This window comes from Oncorhynchus kisutch, linkage group LG30 (assembly GCF_002021735.2).
Source record: "Oncorhynchus kisutch isolate 150728-3 linkage group LG30, Okis_V2, whole genome shotgun sequence".
Classification (NCBI taxonomy): domain Eukaryota; kingdom Metazoa; phylum Chordata; class Actinopteri; order Salmoniformes; family Salmonidae; genus Oncorhynchus; species Oncorhynchus kisutch.
In genome coordinates this window covers 36171248-36184418 of record NC_034203.2, presented here as the reverse complement: position 1 = coordinate 36184418, position 13171 = coordinate 36171248, and the positions used below count along the sequence as shown (strand labels likewise).

The window sequence follows — 13171 nt, the reverse complement described above, 5'->3', positions numbered from 1 at the left end:
GGATACATCACCATGAAGAGAATGATATTCATATCCGTAATTATGCATTTCATTAGCTTATTGCAGTGCCAGAATAGGTGCAAAAAAGTTCCTTTCTCGGTCCTACATTTCGGGCAATTTGGTGAAGTGTCCGGGAACGTACAGTTTAATTTAACAGGGTTATTTATGAATTTGTAGTTTAGTCTTCTTAATATTTGGACTAGTAAGTAGGTAGTACCAGATCTTCAGCCATACCTCCTTATCAAATTCTGTACCTAAATCGTTTTCCCACATCCTTTGAAAAGGGATGAAGGCGGATCATGTAATTATTATACTGGACAAAGATATAAACGCAACATGCAACAATTTCAATGATTTTACTGAGTTAAAGTTCATATAAGGAAATCAGTCCATTAGAATAAATAAATTAGGCCCTAATCTATGGGTTTCACATGACTGGACAGGGGCACAGCCAAGGGTGGGCCTGGGATGGCATAGGCCCACCCACTTAGGAGCCATGCCCACCAACTTGGTAGCCAGGCCCAGCACAAGGTGCACCTGTGTAATGATCATGCTGTTTAATCAGCTTCTTGATATGCCACACCTGTCAGGTGGATGGACTATCTTGACAAAGGAGAAATGCTCACTAACAGGGATGGAAACATTTGTGAGAAATATGCTTTACATGTTGCATTTATATTCTTGTTCAGGATAGATGTTAGCAATTATTCATTTGATAAATATAGATGTGGTTAATTAATTCTTCAACTTCTTATAACTGAAATCTCAGCTTTCCTTCTTCAGTAAACATAAAGGTAGATTTGTTTAGGTACCAGGGATGTTGTATTCAGTCCAGATTTTGATAAATTACTTAATTGCATTCAATCCACAATGGAACAAGTCAACGAACCTCATAAGACCCAGCCACTTATAGAAGTCGACCTTTGAGAACACATTGGCAAGTCAGGGTTAAAAGCGATAGGAGGAAGTAAAGAATGCCTGTTTGAAATACCCAATTGCTTTCTACAGTCTGCCTATGCCATTAATTTGTTGTACATACTGTATTGAAGGTCTTCCTGTCATCACAAATGTGTTGAAACTGACTCACAAACAAAGAATTCTTCAGAGGTAAAGGATGTCTCGAATTGTGCTTCACTCGGAAACCGATAGGGATTCTGGTCTGTCCAAAGTCTAGAACAACAAATTGCGAGTTTGGGCAGACCCAGACCACCCATAGATTTAGGTTTGACCAGAGTAAAGATGTCAAGTGTGCTCTCTCTCCGGCCTTTAGGTCACCAGGCTGCTCATGATGGCGCACACCTGTCACCATCGTTACGGGCACCTGCGCATCATCACTCACCTGGACTCCATCACTTCCCTGATTACCTTCCCTATATATGTCACTCCCTTTGGTTCCTTCCCCAGGCCTTATTGTTTCTGTATCATGTCTGTGCGTTGTCGATGGTTCTTATTTTGTGTAATGTGTTTGTTTTTTTCTCATTTAAATACTCACTCCCTGAACTTGCTTCCCGACTCTCAGCGCACATCGTTACAAGAGTACTTAATTCAGATTTTTTTATTACGCCATATTAACCTTTTGTTGATTCTTATTTTTTTCAATGAATCTACAAACAATTGAAGGTAAATAACAGGGCAACATAAGAAATCGTTTCTGAGAGTGTGGACCAACAAATCAGGTGTTTTTTAATTTAGCTAACGATGGGAGTGTAATTTTCTTTAAACATTTTTTTTATTTTTAGAGTTGGGATAAGTTCTTCCCAGATATTTGGTTTCCAAGAGAATGGACAGACGGATCAGCTCCTCTGTTATCGGGCTATCTAGCAAACAAGCATTTGATATGCTTTGTATACAGAGAATTAACCGAATTGTGATATGGTATCAACATATGTGGAATGGATTTCACTGGGTTTACAACATAAAATGAAATGTCCTCTGCATAGCTTAAGTTCTTGTTCTGCAATAGTGGGACTTCTGATAATCTCGTTAGAACGTATGAATTCTGCCAGCGGTTCTACGACCATCAACAAGAGAAGGGTAGACAGAGGGCAGGCTTTCCGGGTCCCTTTACTCAGGTTGAATTCTTGAGACCTTAAAACAGGGGTGTCAAACTCTATGGAGGGCCTAGTGTCTGCAGGTTCTTTTTCTTCCTTTCAATTAAGCCCTAGACAACCGTGTGAGTGGAGTTTTTTTTACTAATTAGTGACTTTAATTCATCCAAGTACAAGGGAGTAGCGGAAAAACCTGCAGACACTCGGCCCTCCATGGAATGCGTTTGACATTTGCCTTAAACCATTACTAGAGACCATAGCCCTGGGACTAGTATAAATCACTTGGACCCATTTTCTGAAATTAGCAGCCATTTTTGCAAAACAGGGAATAGGAACTTCCATCGATCTCTGTCAAACACCTTCTCAGCATCTAAGGACAACAGTATATAACCAAAAAACCTGATCATATTACTGCAGTGCTAGACTCTCTACACTGGCTTCCTGTTAAAGCTAGGGCTGTTTTAATGTTTACTGCTAACCTACAAAGCTGTCACGCCCTGACCATAGATTGCCTTTGTTTCTCTATGGTTTAGTAGGTCAGGGTGTGACTGGGGGGTGTTCTCGTTTATTTCTATGTGGGGTTCTAGTTTATTATTTCTATGTTGGTGATTTGTATGATTCCCAATTAGAGGCAGCTGGTAATCGTTGTCTCTAATTGGGGATCATATTTAAGTAGTTATTGTTCCCACCTGTGTTTGTGGGATATTATTGTGTTTTGTGCACCAGGTAGTGAAGTTTCATTGTTAGATTATTTGATTTGTTTTGGCTAAATTTCACTTTATAATAAATATGCGGAACTCAACATCCTCTGCGCCTTGGTCCGTCTCTCCTCACGTACGTGACAAAAGCATTACATGGACTTGACCCTACCTATCTTACCTATTTGGTCCTGCTGTACAAACCTACACCTACGCTATGGTCACAAGACGCAGGCCTCTTTATTGTCCCTAGAATTTCTAAGCAAACAGCCGGAGTCAGGGCTTTTTCCTGTAGAGCTACATTTTTATGGAATGGTCTGCCGATCCATGTGAGCGACGCAGACTCGATCTCGACCTTTAAGTCCTTATTGAAGATTCACCTCTTCAGGAGGTCATATGATTGAGTATAGTCTGCGCCAGGGGTGCGAAACTGTCTCTGCCTGGCCAGCTTCCCTCTCTCCACTGGGATTCTCTGACCCTATTACAGGGGCTGAGTCACTGGCTTACTAGGTGCTCTTCTGTGCTGTCCCTAGGAGGGGTGTGTCACGTCATGCCAAGCTTTTTTGCGCTATACTCTACTCGAGTGGGTTGAGTCACTGGCGGGATCTTCCTGACCGGTATCTTGTCTCAGGGTAGTAAGTTAGTGGTCTGTTGATATCCCTCTAGTGGTGTCGGAGCAGTGCTTTGGAAAAGTAGGTGTGGTTATATCCTGTCTGTTTGGCCTTGTCCGGGGAATCATCGTACAGGGCCGGCACGGCCAGAAGAGGACTGGCCACCCCTCAGAGCCTTGTACCTCTGCCTTCCTAGGGAGTTTTTCCTAGCCAACGTGCTTCTATATCTGCATTGCTTGCTGTTTGGGATTTAAGGCTGGGTTTCTGTATAAAGCACTTTGACATCTGCTGATGTAAAAAGTGTTTTATAAATACATTTGATTTAAATTTGATGTAGAAGGAGTCAGCTAATTTCTCTAAAATGTTGTGCACAGATTTGTTTCCATCCCTGTTAGTGAGCATTTCTCCTTTGCCATGATAATCAATCCACCTAACAGGTGTGGCATACCAAGAAGCATGATCATTACACAGGTGCACCTTGTGCTGGGGACAATAAAAGGCCACTCTAAAATTGTGCAGTTCTGTCACAAAACACTGACACGAATGTCTAAAGTTTTGAGGGAGCGTGCCATTGGCATGCTGAGTGCAGGAATGTTTACCAGAGCTGTTGCCAAAGATTTGAATGTTAATTTCTCTACCATTTGAAAGAATTTGTCAGTTCGTCCAACCGGCCTCACAAACACAGACCACGTTTATGATATTGTGTGGGCAAGCGGTTTGCTCATGTCAATGTTATGAACAGAGTGCCCCATGGTGGCAGTGTAGAATGGGCAGTCATAAGCGACGGACAACGAACACAATTGAATTTTATTGGAGATTTGAATGCACAAAAAGTACCGTGATGAGATACCAAGGCCCATTTTTTATTAAGGTATCTGAGACCAACAGATTCCCAGTCATTTGAAATCCATTGATTAGGGCCTAATAAATTTATTTCAATTGAATGATTTCCTCATATGAACTTTAAGTCATTAAAATCAATAATCATTGCATATACACTAAATCATTGCATATACACTAAATCATTGCATATACACTATGTATACACTATACACTAAAAATGACATTTCAATTCAGACTCATCCTCTCACAGTAGTTGCATCAGTCTTCAAAAGCAGTCAATCAAAACCATCTAACCCATAGCTGAGTGCTTTTGTCACACTCACTCCTTTCCACACGCAAACTACTTTCCTTTTGACACACCCACCTGCCCTCACCCTGGCCGCCGCCCTCACCCCGAACGCCATATTGGGATGCAGCTACCCCCTTCTCCCAGTTATCCCTCTAGCTTAATTTCTTCCATATTTTTCCTAGAGTCCCCAGTTGTCTTGAAAGCACCATAAAGTCTTGTTCACACTGCAGGCCTTAGTGCTCAAATCAGTTTTGTTTTTGAAATCCATTTTGCAATACTGATTGTACAAACAGAAAGTTACAAGTGAACAAATTGGATTCGTGTGTGTTCAGACAGCAGTAATTTGCTGACATGGCTACGCTAGTTGTCATAGTAATGACGGGTGTGGGCGGAGTGGTGCAGGCTGATTGGTGGTGCTCGTGCTTCCTATCACACAGAAGTTATGTAGCAAGCTAAGGTGACAATGCCTGCCATGGACGGTTCTCAGATACTTTCAATGTTCAAAATCATGGTGCAAGAACACTTAAAGCCTTAAAGGAAAATATGATCCAACTTTCAAAACGAGTCCTTTTTGGCTAGCCAAGGCAATCAAATAGCTAGCTAGGTAGCTGTTTACCTTTTAAGTACATTTACTAATTTGTTTGTAAACAATTAAAAGCTAATTAGCTACCACATGTTCTTGTCAAACTGTCATGGTAGATAGCAAGCAACAATATATGCCAAATAACTAGGATTTGAGTCACACTTGTTTCCCTCCACGATGCTCACGAGGATGTAGGACACATTCGAAAGGACAGTTACAAAATCGCATTTGAAAGCAATGCAGATATTCTTTTCTACCAGATGATCCCAATACATTTGATGCATTTTAGTCACCTCAAACCATTATATCGTCTGTAGTCAGACTTTTCTTGTTCTCGCGAAGGAGAAGTAATGCTTTTTTGATGACATTATGAATCAAACCTTGCCGCGCTTTCGGCTGCTTCACACAGAGACAGAATCGGCATGGACACGACATGTGACATACAGCATAAAATAATGCGACTAGTAAATCAAAAACACTTTACACAACCTATGGTAGCCTAACACCCCATATCACCAATGGAGACGACAACAACAGTGTCACATCAAAGGTGACAGCCTAATGGTGCGGAAAGGACAGCGACTGTAATAACTGCACTCCATGGCGCTGAAGGAGAGACACTTTTGGTCAAACACAGACAAGGATGATAGACAGGGGACAGCAGTCACACACAGCATCAAATAATGTTAAAAAAATAAGCAGACCATTCAGTCCAGCAGGCCCCATGATCGTTTGTATAGACGGACCAAGGCGCAGCGTATGTAGAGTTCCACATATTTATTAGACAGTGAAACTTAGGAAAAAAAAGAATAAACGAAACGACAATGCAGTGCTAACCGGCAACTAAACATAAACAATATCCCATAACCCACAGGTGGGAAAAATGCTACTTAAGTATTATCCCCAATTAGAGACAACTATAACCAGATGCCTCTAATTGGGAATCATACAAATCACCAACATAGAAACTAGAAACTAGAACAACACCCCCACCCCCCCATGAACACTGGAGTGATAGATGAGCAGATGATGATGTGCAAGTAGAAATACTGGTGTGCAAAAGAGCAGAAAAGTAAATAAAAACAATATGGGGATGAGGTAGGTAGATTGGGTGGGCTATTTACAGATGGGCTATGTACAGCTGAAGCGATCGGTTAGCTGCTCAGATAGCTGATGTTTAAAGTTGGTGAGGGAAATATGTCTCCAGCTTCAGCGATTTTTGCAATTCGTTCCAGTCCTTGGCAGCAGAGAACTGGAAGGAAAGGCGGCCTAAGGGGGTGGCTTTGGGGACGACCAGTAAGATTTACCTGCTGGAGTGTGTGCTACGAGTGGGTGTTGTTATCGTGACCAGTGAACCGAGAAAAGACTGAGCTTTACCTAGCATAGACTTACAGATGACCTGGAGCCGGTGGGTCTGGTGATTAATATGTAGCGAGGGCCAGCTGACTAGAGCATACAGGTTGCAGTGGTGGGTGGTATAAGGGGCTTTGGTGACAAAAAGGATGACACTGTGATAAACTGCATCCAGTTTGCTGAGTAGAGTATTGGAAGCTATTTTGTAAATGACATCGCCGAAGTCAAGGATCGGTAGGATAGTCAGTTTTACGAGGGTATGTTTGCCGGTGTGAGTAAAGGAGGCTTTGCTGCGAAATAGGAAGCCGATTCTAGATTTCATTTTGGATTGGAGATGCTTAATATGGGTCTGGAAGGAGAGTTTACAGTCTAGCCAGAGACCTAGGTAGTTGTCCACATATTCTACGTCAGAACCGTCCAGAGTAGTGATGCTAGTCGGGCGGGCGGGTGTGGACAGCGATCGGTTGAAAAGCATGCATTTAGTTTTACTAGCATTTAAGAACAGTTGGAGGCCACAGAAGGAGTGTTGCATGGCATTGAAACTAGTTTGGAGGTTAGTTAACACAGTGTCTCAAGAAGGGCCAGATGTATACAGAATGGTGTCGTCTGCGTAGAGGTGGATCAGGGAATCACCCGCAGCAAGAGCGACATCGTTGATATATACAGAGAAAAGAGTCGGCCCTACTCTGACAGGAATGGGAGTGAAATTCTAGGGTCAAGTTCGGGGCAGGATCAACAGTCTACAGGAACGGGTAATACATTAATAGTTATAAACAGAGTTTTTTGGGCGGAAGTATGTAATGTGTGGAGCATATAATTGTGACCTCTATCTCACCAGCAGGTCATCATTCTGACCACTATATTATGTACCCTACATCACAATGTTTCACACATCTACATACAGTAATTGTTTCATAATTCACTCAGACATTAGATGCATAGAAAGACTGGGACAGAGTATATAAAGGCCCATTGTTTTATTTGATTAATGATTCATCAGAGCGGTGTGATGGGGTAGATCCTCGTCAAGGAGCTCTGAACACAGAAGGCGATCTGGAGCCTAGTGGCCCTCTTGAAGAGTCATGTGATGGGTCAGATCTGCAGTGAATATAATCAGCGCATTACAACTTGATCAATTTGAGAATTTTAAGAGAACTAGAAAAGGATGTTCTTTTTGTGGCAGTTATAGCTTAGAGATGTCTTTAAAAAAAGAGAAACTTGCTCATATACATACTTTGCGTCCTTCTCCACCACAGCAGTCAGGGCATATTTTAGAACTTTCCAGAGGGCCTGAAAGACACACCAACCTCCCGAGTTTTCTGGCTTTCATGACACTTACTGTAAAAAGAGAAGAAAATAAATGAATGATTTGCATAATGTGGGCATGCAGGACACGAGAGAACAGTAACGAACAGTAAAATATCTTTAACAATCTACGAAAAGTGGTAGCAAAGGCATGTTTGCTCCTCTGTCCCTTTTATATTGAAGTGGGACATTAAATGCATTGGTCATCAATCTGAAACATTTTAAGAAAGAGGATATCAAAATTAGATAGAAGTTAGATAATGACCATTTTTAACTCATCTCAGATTGTTGAGGGGGAAAAAAATGCATAACCTGGCGGGGGGTCTAGGTGTTCTCCCCCAGAACTTTTTTGGGCATCTAAAGTGCATTTCCTGAAATTGAACACAATCCAATATGCTGTCTATATTTTGAACAAAAAGTAATCAAAAATGCCCACATTCATTAAACTAGGTAAGAGATCATTATTAAATATGTTTAAGTGATTAATAATACTGAACGAGATCAAAGGTAATTTAATAATAAATATTGTGTTGCACCTTTAACCAAAACCTTTAACCTTTATTTAACTAGGCAAGTCAGTTAAGAATACGTTCTTATTTACAATGACGGCCCACTCCGGCCAAAACCGGACGACGCTGGGCCAATTCTGCGCCTCCCTATCACAGCCGGATGTGATACAGCCTGGATTCAAACAAGGGACTGTAGTGATGCCACTTGCAATGAGATGCAGTGCCTTAGACCTCTGCGCCACTCGGGATCCCAAATGAACAACTGTTGAAAACATACACACTTTTGATTGTCTTTATTAAGACATCCTCTATATCAAATTTCAGCCAGACCGATCAGCCAGACCGATCAGCCAGACCGACCAGCCAGACCGATCAGCCAGACCGACCAGCCAGACCGATCAGCCAGCCCGACCAGCCAGACCGACCAGCCAGACCGATCAGCCAGCCCGATCAGCCAGCCCGATCAGCCAGCCCGATCAGCCAGCCCGACCAGCCAGCCCGACCAGCCAGCCCGACCAGCCAGACCGATCAGCCAGCCCGACCAGCCAGCCCGACCAGCCAGCCCGATCAGCCAGCCCGATCAGCCAGCCCGACCAGCCAGCCCGATCAGCCAGCCCGACCAGCCAGCCCGACCAGCCAGACCGATTAGCCAGCCCGATCAGCCAGACCGATCAGCCAGCCCGACCAGTCAGACCGACCAGCCAGCCCGACCAGCCAGCCCGACCAGCCAGACCGATCAGCCAGCCCGAGTCGCCTGCACACCCGACCCCCAGAAGTCTAGTCAATAACTCAACTCTCTCCCAACTCAATTTCTTTCCGAGGGGACACCTTGATTTGGAAACTAAATTTGAAACAAAAAAACCCACATAGACCTCAAATATACATGAACAAACAGAAACATCTCATAGGACTGATAATACCGTAGAGCACTTTTTTTTTACTGGCAATATGGCTGGGTCGCCCCGTCCTGTCCCTAGGGGTCCAACACCCTGCAGCCCCCGAACCCAACACACCCCACAAAGCTTTAGGATCTTAGTGAAACATTCTTTATTTGTTTTGGGTGTGTTAGGTCAAGGCCATAGTGACAACCACAGGGTGGCAGACCCCCAGGAGCCAGGACTAAGCAGCCCAGCAGCTTGGTATTGTTTAAAAAGGTATCTCCCTTGACGTGGGCATGTTTTCAATACAGACTCCTTTAGTCCTACTGTATTCCATATAAGGCATCCAGACCTTATGAAAGTTGCCCAGTATACCCTTAATCTTGTAATAAATCAAATCTAGTGATACATAACTTGACATTGTGGAAAGATAACCAATCTTCCAATTAATGGCAATGCATTTCTTAGCCACTCTAAATGCTTGGTTACACAGTTTCTTCAGATAACAGTCTCCAGTATCAACATTTCCAATCAAACAAAAACAGGGAAATAAAATGCTAAAATAAAAGAAACATACTCATAACATCACAAGACCCTAACATATGCAAACATGTCCCCTGAGTGCATGTCATTCAGTTTCACTGGCATATAGTATGTTCTATGGATGGCCTTAAACTGCAGTCATTTATGTCTGAGATGATATGAACATGACTGGGCCTTCAACAATATCTGTAGGTTAGGCTACTATGGTGAGCGAGCGATGCACCTTTTCATTTTCAATAAGTATTGATTAACCATTTATTTGTCTCTGCCTGCAAATTGTCCTCATAAAAGGTAGGCTATATCCTATAGGGCAATTAAATAGAGCATGCTTATAGCCTATGCATGGGCGGAGAAGCATGGGGCAGTTTTCTTTCCAAGGAAAAGTTCTTCCTAAACAGGGTTATGATTAGGCTATAGTTTACTACATTTCCTTGAAATAGGTCTAAATAGTGATCACCCATATTTCTGTCTGAAAATCTTCCCACTCCTAAAAGGTATGCTATGAAAATAGCTCAAGCGAATGTGCAAGTCTGTCCAACTCTGCTCTCTTCAAGCTACACCTATCATCTTGGCTGATATGGTCCAGTAATACAAAATAAGGGCCATGCGAGAATCTCTGTTAACTTAACCTATTTCTTAAGTTATTTTTGGCCATTTTATATTACCTATAGTGTTGTGTCACATACGCCTAAAATAACATTGTGGGACTACGGTTGGGTTTGGGACCAGTTCTTGTGCTAGCAAGTGGGAGTTGGATAGAAAGCCAGCTGGTGAGGGCAGGAGCTGGATGAAGAAAGCAAACCTCTACTGTGCAATGTAACATTAGAGCTGTTTATTACTGTGTCAGTGTGAAAAGTAGGGAATTTGATAGGGAAACGACCAATAATGTTACATTGCCATACATAATAATAAAACTCACATTGCACTTGTTTTGTAAATTCAACACCAGGGACAGCTGAAGTCAATATTATATATTGAATGAATCACTCTTTATTATCAGCAAGCTGGAGAGGGTACAACAAATTCGGCACACAGTACAGGTCGATCAGAAAAAGCTCCTCCGGGGTGGTCGCTTCAGTTCTCTTATATACTGCTTACGCAGAAATACAGTATTTGCATGATTCACATGATTCATTATTCATCATTAACGTTAGCTCCTGCATGTGACTGACCAATAGCCTCACAAGGCTTCCTCTCTCCAAGTTGAGACCTTGAAACTGAGATACCTCGGTTCCCATAGCAATGTTCTGGGCATACTGCCAAGTTGCTTATCAGTGATAGTGAGGATTCCTCCATGCACAATCAGTCAGTCACCTGCATGAACCCATCTAATTGATTATTAGAAAAGTAGCATTGGTTTGAAACACAAACATCAAATTTTCCCTCACACACTGAAAAAACATCAGAATATCAATCTTCAATCTTTTGTTTAGCCAATGATTTCAATGTTTGATTCAGGTCTAGCGTGATTGAGGCAAACAAATAATAGCTAATGTTAGTTATTAGTTAATTTACTTCTGAAATGGGACAAAACAAAGGCTTACTGTCGTGTTTTTGACATCATTAAAGTGAAGAATGTTATTTTATCAAACCAATTCTCTGTAATTATTATTACGTGATTAAACTATTCATGTAAATGTAATTAACTAGGAAGTCGGGGCACCAAGGAAAATCTTCAGATTAAAGTTATAATTTTCCTAATATAAAACTCTTCAGATATTTTAATATCTGATCAATTAGTCTTCTAATTAATGAATTATTCTTTACCTTACGTTAGTCTCCTTCCAAACAAAGGGAAGTGGTGGACAAAGGGAAGTGGGTGTGGACTGAAAAGGGCGGGAAAGACAAAAGGAGTCACTACACAGTTGATAATTATATTAATTGAAATGCTAATCCTTTGCACATGAATGCTCACTCATTCGGGAGTATTTGCAATCAATACATATTTACGCTCAGTGTGTCGTCGTGATCTCTGTTGGAATCGTCAGTCCTCCTGTTGGAGAGTTCATCCGAGTCTCTCTCTCTCTGCTTCCCTGAAGGTCTTTTGTGGTTAGAATGGATACTTCAGAGTACCATTCAGAAATGTTCTCATAGGATAGATGTTTCAGCGATTGTCGGTCTTCACATCCCAGGTTGACATAATTTCTAGCTGCACTAGTAATTAGTATCTAAGATTTGTTCTTTAGGGATCGATAGTCTCAAAGTTGAACCATTTCCAGCCGTGTAGCCAATGCTCCACGTGGTATGGTTAGGAATTAAATAACTATTCGCAATCACAGCTCACGCTTTGCCCCCTCAGCTGACCGAGGTACGCATGGTCTGAAGAGGATTTCCTCAGGAGGGGTTTTTATTCGTAACAATAGAAAAGGCGTGTCTATGACGCCAGATCATGTCTGTGCTCACGGGGGCGTGGCCAATTACTTAGTTAAAATTTAAAGGGACTACAATTCTTTCACATTAAAGGTTTATCATATTACATCATTTCACAAATAGTTCCATCTTTACTCATTCATTTTATACAAGAATTAGATGCAAACTCCATTATTGAGGACATATTCAGAGATATAGTTATGTTTGTTTCCTGTCCTCTTTAAGGTCACCAAATGAAACACACGGACCATTCCCACCTTCTCAAGTGGACATTTTGTATCAAATCCCAATTTTGGGGATTTAGGAGTTCACCATGTCAAATCCTTTGTTCTCTCTTTCTGCATGGCCAGGGGGAGAGTCTCCTCCAGGAATTTACGACCTGAGATAACAGAACCTGGGTGTAGGCGAGCGATAGGGATGCCACGATCTATACCCAGAAAGGGCCACGTCATGACACTACCAAACATTTCCATATAAACAACATCTGTTAGATAGCGATATGAGGTGGCTATTATTACTATCTGACAGAAAACTACAGGCTAGAGCTGACTTGGCTGTGGTAGCTACTAGCTAGCGTAGCTTATTCATTCACCTCAGTTGAGAGGGGACAAAACATTAGCTAACCTTTACTGTACATGTTAGTTACAATACTAGCTCATCCCTGCAAATAAACACTAGTTAATTTTCTTTCTGTTATGTTGAACAGCAGTTACCTTGCCAGCTACATAAGTAAACTATAGAGTAGGCAGTTTCTGCTCTGCTTGCTTTTACAACTCGGTGAAAGAGCACAACATACACACTGAACTATGCTCAACTCTCCGATGTTCAGCCAACCTTCCAGAAGCTTTGCCTTCCCACAGCCTGTCAGCCCGCTCTGTGGTGTCCAGACGGTTGAACACTCCAAACAGCCTACCTGACTGCTCAAAGTTGTCCGCATGGTCCTAAAGCACACCAATGCTGCTTCTTGTATCACATTGCAATGATAAAACTGGGGGGGGGGGCAAAAATGCTATTTCAGAATGTGGGGGGGACATGACCCCGTCCCACCGTCCCGTCCCCAGTGAAAGTTGCACCACTGTGTAAATGTTAATGTGTTGTAAAAGATCATATGTGCTCAGTGCTCAGCTGTAGGCTACTGATT

The 13171-nt window shown here is 42.1% G+C and overlaps 1 long non-coding RNA gene across 1 annotated transcript; it reads right to left on the bottom strand.

The window, feature by feature from the left end:
• Positions 1 to 7387: 7387 nt before the first annotated feature.
• Positions 7388 to 11963, bottom strand: LOC116358661 (uncharacterized). The gene is made up of 4 exons (XR_004206446.1): positions 11611 to 11963; positions 11428 to 11486; positions 7660 to 7763; positions 7388 to 7523 (listed from the first exon to the last, which is right to left on the bottom strand). It is a non-coding gene; the product is annotated as an uncharacterized LOC116358661 (long non-coding RNA).
• Positions 11964 to 13171: the final 1208 nt, after the last annotated feature.